This window comes from Carassius auratus, chromosome 29 (genome assembly GCF_003368295.1).
Source record: "Carassius auratus strain Wakin chromosome 29, ASM336829v1, whole genome shotgun sequence".
Taxonomy (NCBI): Eukaryota; Metazoa; Chordata; class Actinopteri; order Cypriniformes; family Cyprinidae; genus Carassius; species Carassius auratus.
The window spans coordinates 11,257,689-11,272,777 of NC_039271.1; the positions used below are offsets into that span (position 1 = coordinate 11,257,689).

Sequence of the window (15,089 nt, forward strand, 5' to 3'; positions counted from 1 at the left end):
ATAAATAAATTAAATAATTTTTAAATACATTTGATGTAAGTAAGTTGATGAAATAATTAAAAAAATATATTTGAAAAATATTACTTTTTATGCTTTGCTTTTGTAATTTTTGTTGTGTAAAGTTAAGTTACATCAAATATACTCAGATTTGTATTAGTATTTTGGCTGTTTAATTCATTTTTACATGCTTTTGCAGTGTCTTTCCCCCACTCTGTTTAACTGTACATCGACTGAAATGGCCAGTTCACAATTTCTACGCACATAAATATATTTTAAATATATATTAGGGCTGTCAAAAATAGCGCGTTAACGGCGTAAATTAGTTGTTTGTCATTAATTACGTCAAATTTTTTAACGCATTTCACGCATGCGCAGTGTGACAAATTATTTAGGTCAGGAAAGTCTCGTCGATCTCTGAATTCTCAAGATGGTAACAAACAGCGGCGAGTGCCGCGACGAAAACACCGAAGAAGCTTTTACCCCAGTTACTCTCAAATACATTCATGCCAAGCTCGATAAACAGAGACGACTTTGGTAGTTGATACGCTGGAGCTTCTTCCTGTTATAGCGTCCTGTGTTTCACACTGCGCATGCGCAGAACGCATACATGCAATGCAGCGAAAATTACAGCTGTTTGAAAAAGCATTTGCATTTTTACTTGGTTTTACTGGCACTTGAAGCCTTCAGAACGTGAAAATATCGATCCTAAATAATTGTTGCAGAGCAAATGAACACCTCCTAAAAACAAGATTGCCCAGAGTGCTGCTTATGTGATTGTGTTGCATGTTTTGTGTTTCTGAGTTCATTCTTTCGAGTTTCTCTATGCATAATTTCATAGATATGTGGCTATATTTAACCACTGGTTCACCTAAAACTCTTACACTATCTGTAGTTAAATGGCATGGTTTGATATAGTGCTCAGGTAAATTTGATTAAGTAAATGTTAAACTTTTGAAATTCAGAAAAAAAAAGAACCACATATTGATGAATCAATACATGAAAATTATGTATCTGTGTCCTGTTATTTATCCTTTGGTACGCATTTCAGAAAAAAAAAAATGGTTAGGATTCAGGTGTAGTTGCAAATAGTGATTAATCATGATTAATCCACTGAAAATTCTGATTAATTTGATTAAAAATTTTAGTCATTTGACAGCCCTAATATATATATATATATATATATATATATATATATATATATATATATATATATATATATATATATATATATATGTACGTATGTATGTATGTATACACACACACACACACACACACACACACACACACACACACATATATTTAAACATTGATTAACTGTGGTAGCTTTGGATGGTCTTAAAGGTACACTAGCAAAAAAAAAATCAGATTTTTTGGCCCCCATGTGACCTGTATCTGATCTTTTCATGACAGTCTGAACGACACATGTCTGATCTTTTCAAATGTGACCCAGGCCACCTGGGTATGTGGTCCTGAATCCGAGACGTGTCCGATCTTTTGAAATGCGACCTCCGTCTGAACGGCCACATGTATCCGACCCGTACGTCATTGATACGCTACAAACTTCATAATTCTGCGTTGAAGTAGGCGGGAACGAGAAGATAAACAACAACAAAGTTGAGTATTCTTTTGCGCATGCGGGTCACTTCTGGGTCATTTCACGTTCACACAGGAGATCGCAAAAGGTCGCTTTTAATTGGAAATGTGAACAGCCTTGCAAAAATTTTTTTTTTTTTTCAAAAAAATCGGAATTGAGCATTAAGCCCTGCAGTGTGAATGTAGCCTAAGTGTTAAGTGGGTAACACTTTTAAAATAGGGAACACATGTTTACTATTACCTAAGAGTTTTACCTCATTAAAATCCTAATTTGCTGCTTGCTGACAGCAGGGTATTTGTTTGTAGACTGTATTATGGTCATGTGGAACAATGCATTAATATGTGCTCTATATGTAGTAATAAACAGACAATATGCTATTAACATACATGCTAATAAGCAACTAGTTAGAGATAGAGGGAATAGTTCCTTAATATAAAGTGTTCCTTTTTATATATTGTGAATCTCTTAATGAATATAAAGAAATGTAATGGGACATTTCACAATTTTATAGTACAATATTGGTAAATGTAAAGTTTTTGAAAGTGAAAGGTATGGGTAGGACACGGTTTACTACTTAGGGAAAAAAGTAGTTTTTGTCCTACCTCTGATTTCCCCACCTCTATTAAAGAAACAATCTGTGGTTGGTTGCTTAACACATCAGTCAGAAAGTTTCTTCCTCTACATGGGCGGTTCATGCCGTTAGCCAAAAGTCTGGCTATACGTGAGATGCACGTGGTGTAACCGCTCCATCTGTAGGTGCAACGAGCTCCACACACAGAGGAAGGAAGATTATCTGCAATGCCAGACACGGACAGGAGGATCCTAATGAAAATCAATAGGCGCGTTTCTTCCAGCAATAAACAGGAAGGACAGGTCTCCTCTTCAAGGGTAAACGCGGGCAATAGAAATCTTCCCAATTGTACCGCATGTAAGAGCCCTCCCACACAAACAGCAAAGGTGGCAGGAAGTGGTTTTCAGACCGCACACATTACATCCAGCCCAATTACCCCACAGTCACTTCCTCGTCAAAATGACCACACGAGCGTGAAATGCACTTAATTAGACACTCAACAGACAAGGCCGGGCTGCATCTGCATATGTTCAGCTGTGTGGGGATGAACGCCTGCCTCTATAATGCAGAGTTCTGGCTTTCTTCCATGTATTTGTAATGGGAAGTGCAGTCCAAAACACTGTTAATGACATGCACCACTAATTTTATTCTGTTAAAAGACTTAATCCCAGAAAACAGTTGTTTACATAAGCACAGAAACAGGTGGGCTAGTGATAAGACGCCAGTTTTGCATTTTCTTTAAAGCATTTAACACTCCAGATTTTTTTATGCTGTCATTATTTACTAATTCTCCTGTTGTTCGAAATCTAAATGGCTTTAATTTCTCCATGAACCACGGAAATGGATGTTGAACAATGTCCAAGCTGCACTTCTCTGAAAAATGAACAAACATAGAAGGTAACCAGGGGTTGTCAAAGTACCATATAATTTGTCCATATGATGCTAAAGTCTTTGCTGTTTGTGTTAGAAACAGAATTAAATTCAAGTTGTGTCATTCCCTCCCCTAAACAGATGTCAAGTACAGTGCTATCTATTTAAAAAAAATATATTTTTTATTAATACTTTTGTATTTATTTATTTGTTTTTTATTTTTATTTAGCTTTATTTCATTTGGTATTTCAGCTTTAATAATGTAAGTACTTTTTAGCCAATGCAACATTTCTAATTTATAAGTTTTTATCTCATACTTAGTTGCAAAGACAACACTGCTTAAAAATAGTTTGCCCTTCAACAAATTCAACCTCGGTTGCATTCGGTTACGAAACATCACAACCATTTGATGTCACATCTGGAACTGTGTTTTGATGTGCCAGATATGAATTATGTGCACATACAAATGAGATTTGAGAGCTGCAGCAGAGTGGAGGATTATCAACACATTTTTGTTTCATTCCTCAAGGCTATTTTATAGTTTTTTTTTTGTTTTTGTTTTTTGGAGTCTAACGGTTCCTTTTAACCATCCCTGTTCACTGTATGGAAAAGAGTCGCTTGGTTACATTGGATACATTTCTTTGCATTCCATAGAGTACATGGGTTAGGAGTGACATGAGGGTGAAACTGATAACAGGATTTGCAGAATATTTTATGATGAAGTAAAATGCAATTAGTGCTTAAGAAGGACGTACTACATATTTCAAAATATAATCATTGTCATGAAAACAAAAGCTACTATTGGTTCTGAGAAGGTGTATGTGTTGTGTGTTTAATCAAAGCCTGTGGTCTAGTTTTATGTGTGCGTGAAGGCTGGGTTAACCTTTAGATAGGCTGCAGTTCCTCTTCATTGATCATTTTAATTCTCTCCCTTGGGGGGCAAACTGTTGATGGTGGGTCTTAATTAATGGGGGAATAGACACAGTGGTCCATTCTCAAACGTTCTGAGGCAAGACTGGAGCCCCTTTCACACTGCACGTCGGACCCGCAATATTGCCGGAACATTGCCGGGTCGCCTTCTGTGTGAAAGCAACCACGTCCCGGGATTGATTACCGAATTGAACCCGGGTCTGGGATCTAGTAACATTGTGGGGTTCGATCCGGGACGAGCGCTGTGTGAACAAAAGCCAGATCTAATTCTGTGTCGAAGTGATGACGCACGTTATCGTGCGACTCTTTTACCGGCTGTTTTGAAGGAAGATCAACGTTTGCAACGAAAACATATATGCAAGCTATAATGAAGCAGAGATCAGTTAGTTCCTCACTTTCTGCGCTGACGGCGAGATCGTTTGCTTGCTTCAGTTAAAGTATAACGTGCCTAGCGTTTTCGACTCGTACATTACACGTCACGCGCTGATGTCACGTGTCGTTACGGGATCTTCACGGGTTTTGTGTAAAGCACACACATATCCCGGGTCATCACTGTCAGTGTGAAAGTGCCAAATCTAGCGACCCGGGAACAATTGCAGGAACACTTTACCTGTGTATTTGCCGGAATGGCAGTGTGAAAGGGGCTCTGGTGGCACACTTCAGGTGGGATACGTTTGAAATGAGAACAAACTCAATGTACGTAGTCTACGATTACCTGTTCTGAGACTATTTTTACACTTTGGTTTACTACATGTTAGGCTACAGCTGACGAAATTATTCTAAACTAAACACATGTACAGAAACACAAATCAAAGAACTTTTATGCTTCACACATCGTGCAGTGTGAGTGGTGCTTGGCAGTGCAAAAGTCGCAAAAATCTTTACAAACCACTCTTGACAAGCATGCTCACATCGGTAGTCGCTCAAAGCAGAACCTCGTAACGTCTTGACAGATTTTCATGTAAATACAAATGTAAGCTTGCAGCCATAACATAAAATCTTCTGGGGCACAGATCTGAAGTACATCATCATGATAAACAGCAATGTAGCAGTTAGAGTGCTTTGGCAGAATCCTGATGACTAGAGATCATTGGTTAGCGAAAAGCCTGCAGTCAGTTTACACTTCAATCTCCAAGATCCTCAGAGAGTTGGTTTTAATATTAAGCATGCTCCTTGTTCATGCAAACTCACTCTAGTATTAACAACAATTCTGTTGAGATGGAGTAGATCTGACATCGAACAGCTCACAACATTCATATCTACCCATCCTTCAGCCTCAAGCAAGAAAAGAGAGCGTGCAGACGAAATGGAGTGGGTCGCTCTGAGTTATGTTCAGGGTGATGATTGCCTATTGGTGTAACCTACCGGCCTTAATCAGAGCGGCAGGGAAGATGACTGTCTGAGGGCATCAAGCTGTGACACGCTCCCTACTACTGTGTTTTATCACTTTATTAAACCTCTCTCTACCTGTGAGATGTGAGACTCCTGCTGTCAGTTGGGGGATGGGGAAGAGAAAATTGCCAACTGTCAAAGGGAGAGACCTCTATAATTTGGGAGGATGTGTACATCTTTCAGTGGAACATCACAAAGCAACAAACATGATACTTACGACAAGTCATGACCCGGTGTTGATGAGTGAACAATTTCAGACAGCGACAGCAGTTTAACTGTGAACGATTGTGTAAATGTTCATGTCTTGGCCAGTCTCATGTCAGATCCAAGCCACTGTCAAAATATTACCACTCTTGGACTAACAGGCTGCAATAGGCCAGAAATAATTACTTATTATAAATGTACCGTAGTGATTTGGGATAAGATAAAAAGACGGTTTTGGTAGACAAATTTACGATGTACTCGCTCATTATATACATTTAGCAAATTTTGAACACGTAAAAAGTTCCATAGTGTTGGTTTGCGAAGCGCAATAGTTTTCAGTATTGACAGTAATAATAAATGTTTCTTGAGCACCAAAGTAGAATATTAGAAAGAGTTCTGAAGGATTGTGTGACACTAAAACCTGGAGTAATGGCTGCTGAACATTTGCAAAAACAAATAACATTTTAAAATAGATTAAAATAGAAAATAGAGGAGAGACATTTCGCAATATAACTATTTTACTTGATTTTTTAAGTAAATAAATGCAGCCATAATGGATTGCTTATATTTTACATTTAAAACCAAGACCCCAAACTTTTGATCATGTATATAACATACGACCATTGTACATTATTGAAAGGTATAATGTATAATACTGTGTATGATAACATATTTTATATTACTTGTTCTGATTTTGCTATTTTTTTCTGTTGTGATGCCCAATACTACTACTACTGTTTGTTGCTCCAGGTATATAATCTAATATGTATACTCTATATACAGTACAACTCAATATAAGATTATGAGACTGATCTCTTATGAAGTTAGTGAGCCTCTGTTTGATCCAGCAGGTCAGTGCAGTTCTGAGCTCTTTGTTCTTCATCAACCAAAAGTGTCCTTTCGATTTAAGTTACATAGAGTTCTGGCCTTTGCTGTCGGGCGAGAATATACACAGTCCACAAGGACCTAAAAAGTGTGGACTATTTTAAACTTGACTTCTGACAACACAAATGCAAAACCTAAGATGACAGGGCTTTCTATAGCCAGGAAGAGAGGCGATGTACTTAGAGAGGGCAAGAGAAAGAAAGAGTGAACAGACAAATAACTACATCTCACCATAGATTTAATACTTAAAACTCATATACTTAGTTCCTAAAGGAACTGGACCTTTCAAGTTTCATAGCACCATAAAAGTATCTTTAAAGTGTCATTTGCCAAATAGCCAAATAGGTTCCACATGCAGCTTCACAAACAAAAGTTTTGAAACAACATACAGAACTACCAAATATTGCTACAAGTGTGATTTCATCGTATAATAATTGCTGTTAAAGGTGTTCATCGTCTGGTTGACTACGTCTTGTATTAATTTTTCCGAAAATGTCTGCCATATGCACATAAACTGACAGTCACCACCGATAAGCTACTACTAAATATTGTAGAAACTTAATTTTCTGTAAAGTTGCTTTGCAATGATTGTATCGTAAAAAGCACTATACAAATAAATTTGAATTGAACTGAAAGTTGCTATTAATGGATAACCTTCCCCCTTCAGCAAGCCGTCTAAGGGGAAACTGATGTCCATTTTCCACAAGCTGGTATGATTCTTTAGGGTATTTATTACATTTCTGTAAACATTAGTTAACATTTCTCAATGATCGCGTAAAACAATAACCGGTAAAAAAAAAATTTAAGGACCAGTTCTCGCTATTAATTAGTTGCTTATCAGAATATATATTACTAGCGTACTGGCTGCTTATTAGTACTTATTAATTCTGAGATGGCAGACATGGCAGAAAGCTAACTAGATGCAATATACCATTATGAAATAAAAGTTTTTCTCAAGTACTCGTTGGACACAATTATTGGCACCCCTAGAAATTATTATTAGTATAATATCTCTGAAGTATATTCCCATTCATATTCACAATTTTGAGCACTCCAGCATGATTATAAACATGTAATTATACAGCCATGGCTACCTGTTTCACAGAAATATAAAGAGGAGGGAAAACAAAGCCCAACTTCCATCCATCACAATGAGAAAAACCAAAGAAAATATATCTTATGTGCAGCAAAAGATATTTGAGCTTCACAAATTGGTAAAGTGGCTTTAAGAAAAGAGCTAGAGCAGTGAAAATTCCCATTTCCACCATCAGGGAAATAATTAAGAGTTTCCAATCAACATACTCAATGTTACGAATCTGCTTGGAAGAGGAGGTGTGACATATCATCCAAATGCATGGTGAGAAGAAGTGGCTAAAGACTCTCCAAGGACCACAGCTGGGGATTTGAAGAAAATAGTTGAATCTCGGGTTCAGAAAACCTTAAGTGTCAGTCACTTACTGATTTTTTATCTGTTGGTATTTGATAGAATCCATGATGCCACGTGTCTAAACAAGATGTCCAGGACCTCCAGCAGAAATATAGGTCCAAGACATCAAAAATACAGCTGTATATTTCATTGTACACATGGGTGACTTTTTTCTCTGTGTTCACCAAACCCATCTTGAGTGTTTGCTGCTAAAAAGCTAATTTTTAGTTTCATCTGACCATAGAAGCCAGTCCCATTTGAAGTTCCAGTCGTGTCTGATAACTGAATATGCTTAAGTTTGTTTTTGGATGAGCTAGGAGACTTTTTCTTGTAACCCTCCCAAACAACACGTGTTGATGCAGGTTCAGTGCAGGTTCAATTTTTTTTAAGGTTTTTTTGGGCCATATTTGGATCTTCCAACTGTACAATAACCTAAAAATAAACCTAAAAAACAACACAGTAATGGGTCAATGAGCTCAAAACCAAGCTATGGCCTTTCCAGTCCTCTGACCTGAACCCTATGGAAAATGAGAGGAGTGAACTGAAGAGGAGAAGCACCAACATGGACATGGGAATCTAAAGGGTCTGGAGTGATTTTGGATGAAGGAATGGTCTCTGATCTCGTCGGGTGTTCTCTAACCTCATCAGGCATTACAGGAGAAAATTAAAACCTGTTAAACTGGCAAATGGAGGTTTCAAAAAGTATTGACTAAAAGGGTGCCATTAATTGTGGCCAATGTGTATTAGAGAAAAACATTTATTTCATAATGATATTTCCCCCCCATTTTAAATTCTTATTATTAAATGAAATGATACATTTCTGTGAATTTTTTTAATAAAAGATCAAAAGGATTAACAATGCAGATCAATTTTCACAGCCTTCTTTGGTCATATTTACCAAGTGGGCCAATATTTTTGGCCACGACTGTACATTGGAATCCTTGTGGTTTTCTCAAAGTCAGCTTTATAGAAAAAAAAAAAAATCAAAGTAGCAAAACAAATATAAGTAATATTGCACATTTATATAGTCATATGTGCCATTTTTAGGGTGCTTTAATGTTTCTCACAGCCCTGTGCTGCTGTAATGGAAAAAGAACAACCAGAACAATTCTTTAAAGTTCTCTTTTTGTGTTTCAACTTCTTAATTACATATAGGGTTTGGAACAACATGAGGTAGAGTAAATGATGGCAATATCTTTTTTTTTTTCTTTTTTTTTTTTTGTGAGAAATAATCCTAAAAGAAATAAGCAATATAAGAATAGCAAGTTTAATATTTAGTCTGAGAGCTACCAAGACTTATTTGGTTATGAAGTGAATTTGTCCAGAGCCATTCACTGAAGTCAGCTTCAGCTCAAGTGGGGCACGGCAGGGTTGACTTTTGCTAACATTTTTTTTTTCCGCAAATGATTGAGTGCAGGGCAAACCGGTGAGCTGTTGCTATGTAAGTGACTGAACAGGAACTATGAAGGAGCTAGCAGTGGAGATTTAAAGTTAGAATTGCTGAAATATTGATGTTCAAGGGGCTGTGCAGGTGAATCAGACCTTGCCTTCTGGGTACTGCCTTTTCTGTGTCAGAAAACATAGGGCAATCATTAGGGGTACCCCATGGGACAGGTAAAGGGATTCAGGTCACAAGTCCAAATCCCTGTTGGGAAGCTTCTGTCCAATGTGCCTTATGGTGAGGTTTTATATCAGGATTCGACACGGATGAGGAGTAAGAAGAATGGAACTGCAGCTTGGTGCACAGATGTAAACAATACGTACATGCAGGGCTGAGTCTGTGCACAGCACATGTCGGAAAGGAAAGGCTTGGAGGGGAATTTCAGATCTGGGAAGATTTCATTGGTATTCAAGTCTTTAGAAATATGCAGAAGAGCATATTTGAAATTGGCCAAAGCTAGTGGTTCTTTTCTTGGGGAGATCCTGCAATCTTCTAGCTCATTACAGAGGCAAAAGGCTTGAGCTGTGGGAGTTTTGTTAAACTGTACAGGGCTAACAAGCACCCGTGAACAGCAGGAATGCATCAACCGTTGCGAGTGTTCATCGGCTAATTTGCAGCACACCAACAAACGGTTGTGAAGTCCCCCTGGCTCTGTAACAGAGAAATCTGCACTAGACGGTGCAAGTTCGCCAATGTCTCTGCTCAATCACCAACTGAGTGAGCCAGGAACACCACAGTGGAGATGCTATCACGTTTCACACATAGTCGCACATGGCAACTTGTTTTTTCAAACAGTCTTCAGATAGAAACATTTCAGCTGAGGCCTGAACACAACTGAGAATGTGGACCAAGATGAATCCCAGAGATCCCTCTAAAGGCGGACCACATAACAGGTTATGAAATGATGTGGTTTGTTGGCAATATCAAACACCCATAATGGGGGGCGTCTCATCAAAGTCAGCGCCCAGATGTGTGACGCACAGTTAGAGGTGTGAGCACACAACATTAAAAGAGATTCCTTGCTGACCTCGGGCTTCTAATAAGCCCCCCCACTGAGAAACCCAACAAACGCACCGGAGTGCTGATTACGTGATGTGGTTGTACAGTAAAAAGCATAAGACCTTGCTGTAGGCAATGTAGACATGCATGCACATATTTATTCTTTAGTCCACTGACTTCTGTTGACTGTGATGGGTCATGAAACATCCCTCTACACTTTCAGCTTCCCGTGGTTGCTTTATAATTGAAGGCCATGCTATTGATGCGTTTGGTGGGAAGGGAACTACAAAACCACCTGGTGGGTAACAAGCTGCATCATGACAAAGCAACATTTCAAACATTAAATCAGCACATATTGCCTTTTCTGTGTCAGAAGACATAGGGCAATCATTAGGGGTACCTCATGGGACAGGTAAAGGGATTCAGGTCACAGGTCCAAATCCCTGTTGGGAAGCTTCTGTCCAATGTGCCTTACGGTGAGGTTTTATATCAGGATTCGACACGGATGAGGAGTAAGACGAATGGAACTGCAGCTTGGTGCACAGATGTAAACAATACGTACATGCAGGGCTGAGTCAGTGAACATCACATGTTGGAAAGGAAAGGCTTGGAGGTGAATTTCAGATCTGGGAAGATTTCATTGGTATTCAAGTCTTTAGAAATATGTAGAAGCAGGGTTCTAAATTAACACCCGCCAACCCGCCAAATGCGGGTTAAAATTCATTTTGGCTGGTGTTAATCAAAATTTACTAGCCAGTTTGGCCGGTGATGCATGAGGCATTACATGCACGATACATGCTCTCGGTCATTTATTTCCCTGGCAGTACTTCCTACATTTCCCAAGAACACTGTGCCGTAATGCTACTTGATGACGTTTCATACGCCTATTGACTGCAGTGAAACCAGCGCGAGAAACCATGGAAACAAACGGACACAGAAAGCACAAGATATAAGAAGAACGGAGTTGGCTAGTAAGTAAAGTGATTAATATTAAAAGAAATGCTGCGGTGGTTAAGACAGACTTCTGGTGGCGAGAAGAGGAACGAGGCAGGGGATGAGGAGGGTATCGACAGAGAAACGAAGAAATAAAATTTAATGCCAAATGGCTAACGGGTCATAAATGGCTAGTGTTTGACCACAATTATGTCGTCATGTATTGTCAGGATTGCCGCATGTATGCAAAAGAAAAAAACAAAACAAACAATTTCGTAGTAGGATCTAAAAATTTTAAAGTAGAGGCAGTAAAGGACCATGAGAGTTCCCGAAGTCATCAGGAGAGCCTAAGGATTAAAACTGCCAAGACAGGTCGTATTGAAGAGAGCCTTGCTGGAAGAAGCCTCGCTTTATTGAAGACGTCTGAGTTGGAGAAGATGCAGCTACTTTTTCGAAATGCTCACGCCATCGGAAAGAAGGGCAGACCTTTCACCGACTTCGCATGGATGTGCGAGTAAGAGAATTAACATTACTATTTAACGTTACATGTTTCAGAAACAGTGCATTCAATACGATTCAAAGTGCTTCCATAGACACAGATGAAACTTTATGTTTGGGGGTTTCAAAAAGAAAAAAACAATCTCACTGAAATGTATTGTATTGTAGGCGCTAACAGTGGTTTTACACAAAAATTAATTTCAGGGTGGACAGGAAGAAAGGCTTGAAGATAGGAGAGACTACACTACATAGTAGAGGATAAGAGAAGAAAGATGAGGGAAAGATTATCAGATGGCAAGTTCATCTCGGTCATGTCAGATGGATCCCTGGACAGTGCAGTGATGGAAGAAGAAATGGTCTACGTTAGGAGTGCTAGTGAGGGGAAGGTCAAAGTTGATTTTGTCGGGGTAAAAGCTGTCTCAAAGCCAGATGCTACAAATATAGCTGAAGCAGTGTGCAGTATAATGGAAAATGAAGTCAACACTGTTTGGAAGGACAAGCTAGTTGCAATCACCACAGATGGAGCATCTGTAATGACAGGGGTAAAAAATGGTGTAGTTACAAAGCTGCGTGCAGACAGACCAAATGTGCTGGGGATCCACTGCATGGCCCATAAGCTAGAGCTTGCCTTTTCAGACGGAATAAGGAAAAATGTGATGGCCAGGAAAGTTGAGGACCTGTTAAGTGGACTCTACACCTTATATCATAAGAGTGGAGTGAACAGGGCCAGCCTAAAGCAACACTTCAGGGAGCTCCACATGAAGGCTTTGATGCCAACCAGAGTAGGTGGAACCTGGTGGCTACCTCATCTCTTTAAAGCACTTGACCATTTTCTCAGGGGATATGCTGCCGTTGTACACCACTTAGAGGAGAAGGTATGTTAATGTATAGCCTACTAAAACCAGCAGTGTATGTTTGCTTTCTTTTTCTCTTCATCAGTTTTAAGCCTACTGATGCCGACCAGCATGACAAGGCAAAGAATGAGCTCACTGAGTCTCTGTCCCAGTGCATAACTGCTAGATTTATTGATGTGAACAGTGGTGTCCTGCATGCTATGCGGCTGACCAGTTTCCAGTGCTGGCCAGAGGCAGACACAAGTTCAGGTTAGCAATTCAAATGTAATTAAAGCTGCAAGCAGCGATGAACGGGCCCTCGCACCCGGGCTCACCGGCAGCGAGTGGCTTTAGTTAATAGGTGAACGGTGAGAAATATGCGTTTAAACTCATAAATATAAGTTTAATATATCAATGTTTATTCCATATATGTGCCAATCTTCCTGTTGCCAGCAGGTGGCGCTATCATTATAATGGAATATTGGCCTTCAGATGTGTTCAGGGCAGGACTTTTATCGAACATGTGAGGTTTGGGGAGGATTGGACACTTTATGCCTGAGTTACAACAACATCCTATTTCATGGCGAAACAATGAAATTTGTCAGGCCGCCATGGACACGCCCTTTAACGAAACCTCAAGATCTTCGCAATTTAAGATCGCAAAAGGCTTTAGATTACACTGACCAAGTTTGGTGTTGATCTGAATAAATATCTAGGAGGAGTTCGTTAAAGTACAACCCCTGAAAATGGCCAAAACAACACTAATTTTGCAGAGAAAATTCCTAATAACTGACTTCCTGTTGGGATTCGGACTTCGTACCAAGAGACTTTTTCGTAGATATTGGTGTGTTACATGTGTGTACCGATTCTTGTACATGTACGTGAAACATAGCTCAAGGCGCACTCCGTTTAAAGTGTATACGCACTCCGTTGAAAGTGTATAGGTGGCGCTATTGAGCCATTTTGTCACACTCGATGGAATATTGGCCTTCAGATCTGTTCAGGCCAGGACCCTTATCACACAAGTGAAGTTTGGGCAAGATCGGACATTTTATGCCTGAGTTATAACATCTTTTATTCCCATGGCGAGACATCGAGCTTCATCACGGCGCCATGGACACACCTTTTAACAAAAACTCAAGATATTCACAACTAAACATCACACAGGTCTTTAGATTAGACTGACCACAAAAAAGACATTGATGTCATAAAATTTCTAGGAGTAGTTTGTCGCAGTGTAAAATATGTAACTTCCTGTTGCCAATAGGTGGCGCTATGACTATAACTGGATATTGGCATGTAGATCTGTCCAGGTCAAGAGTTTTATCCAACATGTGAAGTTTGGGGCAGATTGGACATTGTATGTCTGAGTTACAGCAACTTCCTTTTTCATGGCGAAACATCGAAATTTTTCAGGCCGCCATGGACCCGCCCTTTAACGAAACCTCAAGTCCTTCGCAATTTATTATCGCAAAGGGCTTTAGATTACACTGACCAAGTTTGATGTTGATCTGAATAAATCTCTAGGAGGAGTTCGTTAAAGTACAACCCCTGAAAATGGCAAAAACAACAGGAATTTTGAAGGGAAAATTCAAAATAACCGACTTCCTGTTGGGATCCGGATTTCGTACCAAGAGACTTTTTTGTAGGTATTGGAGTGTTACATGTGTGTACCAATTTTTGTACATGTACGTGAAACATAGCTCGAGGCGCACTCCGTTGAAAGTGTATAGGTGGCGCTATAGAGCCATTCTGCCACAGCCGGTGGAATATTGGCCTGCAGATCTGTTCAGGCCAGGACTCTTATCACACATGTGAAGTTTGGGGAAGATCGGACATTTTATGCCTGAGTTATAACATCTTTTATTCGCATGGCGAGACATCGAACTTCGTCGCGGCGCCATGAACAAGCCTTTTAACGAAAACTCAAGATCTTCACAACTGAACATCGCACAGGCCTTTAGATTAGACTGACCACAAAAAAGACATTGATGTCATAAAATTTCTAGGAGTAGTTCGTCGCAGCATAAAATATGTCACTTCCTGTTGTCAATAGGTGGCGCTATGACTATAACTGAATATGGGCATGTCAATCTGTTCAGGTTCGGAGTCTCATCAAACATGTGAAGTTTGGGGCAGATTGGACATTGTATGTTTGAGTTATAGCAACTTCATTTTTCATGGCGAATCATCGAAATTCGCCAGGCCGCCACGGACACGCCCTTCAACGAAAACTCAAGATCTTCGCAATTTAACATCGCAAAGGCCTTTAGATTAGGCATACCAAATTTGGTGTTGATTTGAAGAAATCTCTAGGAGGTGTTCGTTAAAATGCAACACATGGAAATGACCAAAATTACACAAAATATGCTCATAATATTAAAAATAACCGACTTCCTGTTGGGTTTAGAATTTCGCTCCAAGAGTCTTTTTTGTAGGTATTGGTGTGTTACATATGTGTGCCAATTTTCGTGCATGTAAATGAAACATAGCTGGAAGGCTGTTGATTTTCT

General features: G+C 39.3%; 1 protein-coding gene across 2 annotated transcripts in view; it reads right to left on the reverse strand.

The window, feature by feature from the left end:
* LOC113048070 (TBC1 domain family member 22A-like) overlaps positions 1–15,089 on the reverse strand; it is a 153,199-nt gene that overhangs the window by 15,849 nt on the left and 122,261 nt on the right. The window lies entirely within an intron of this gene.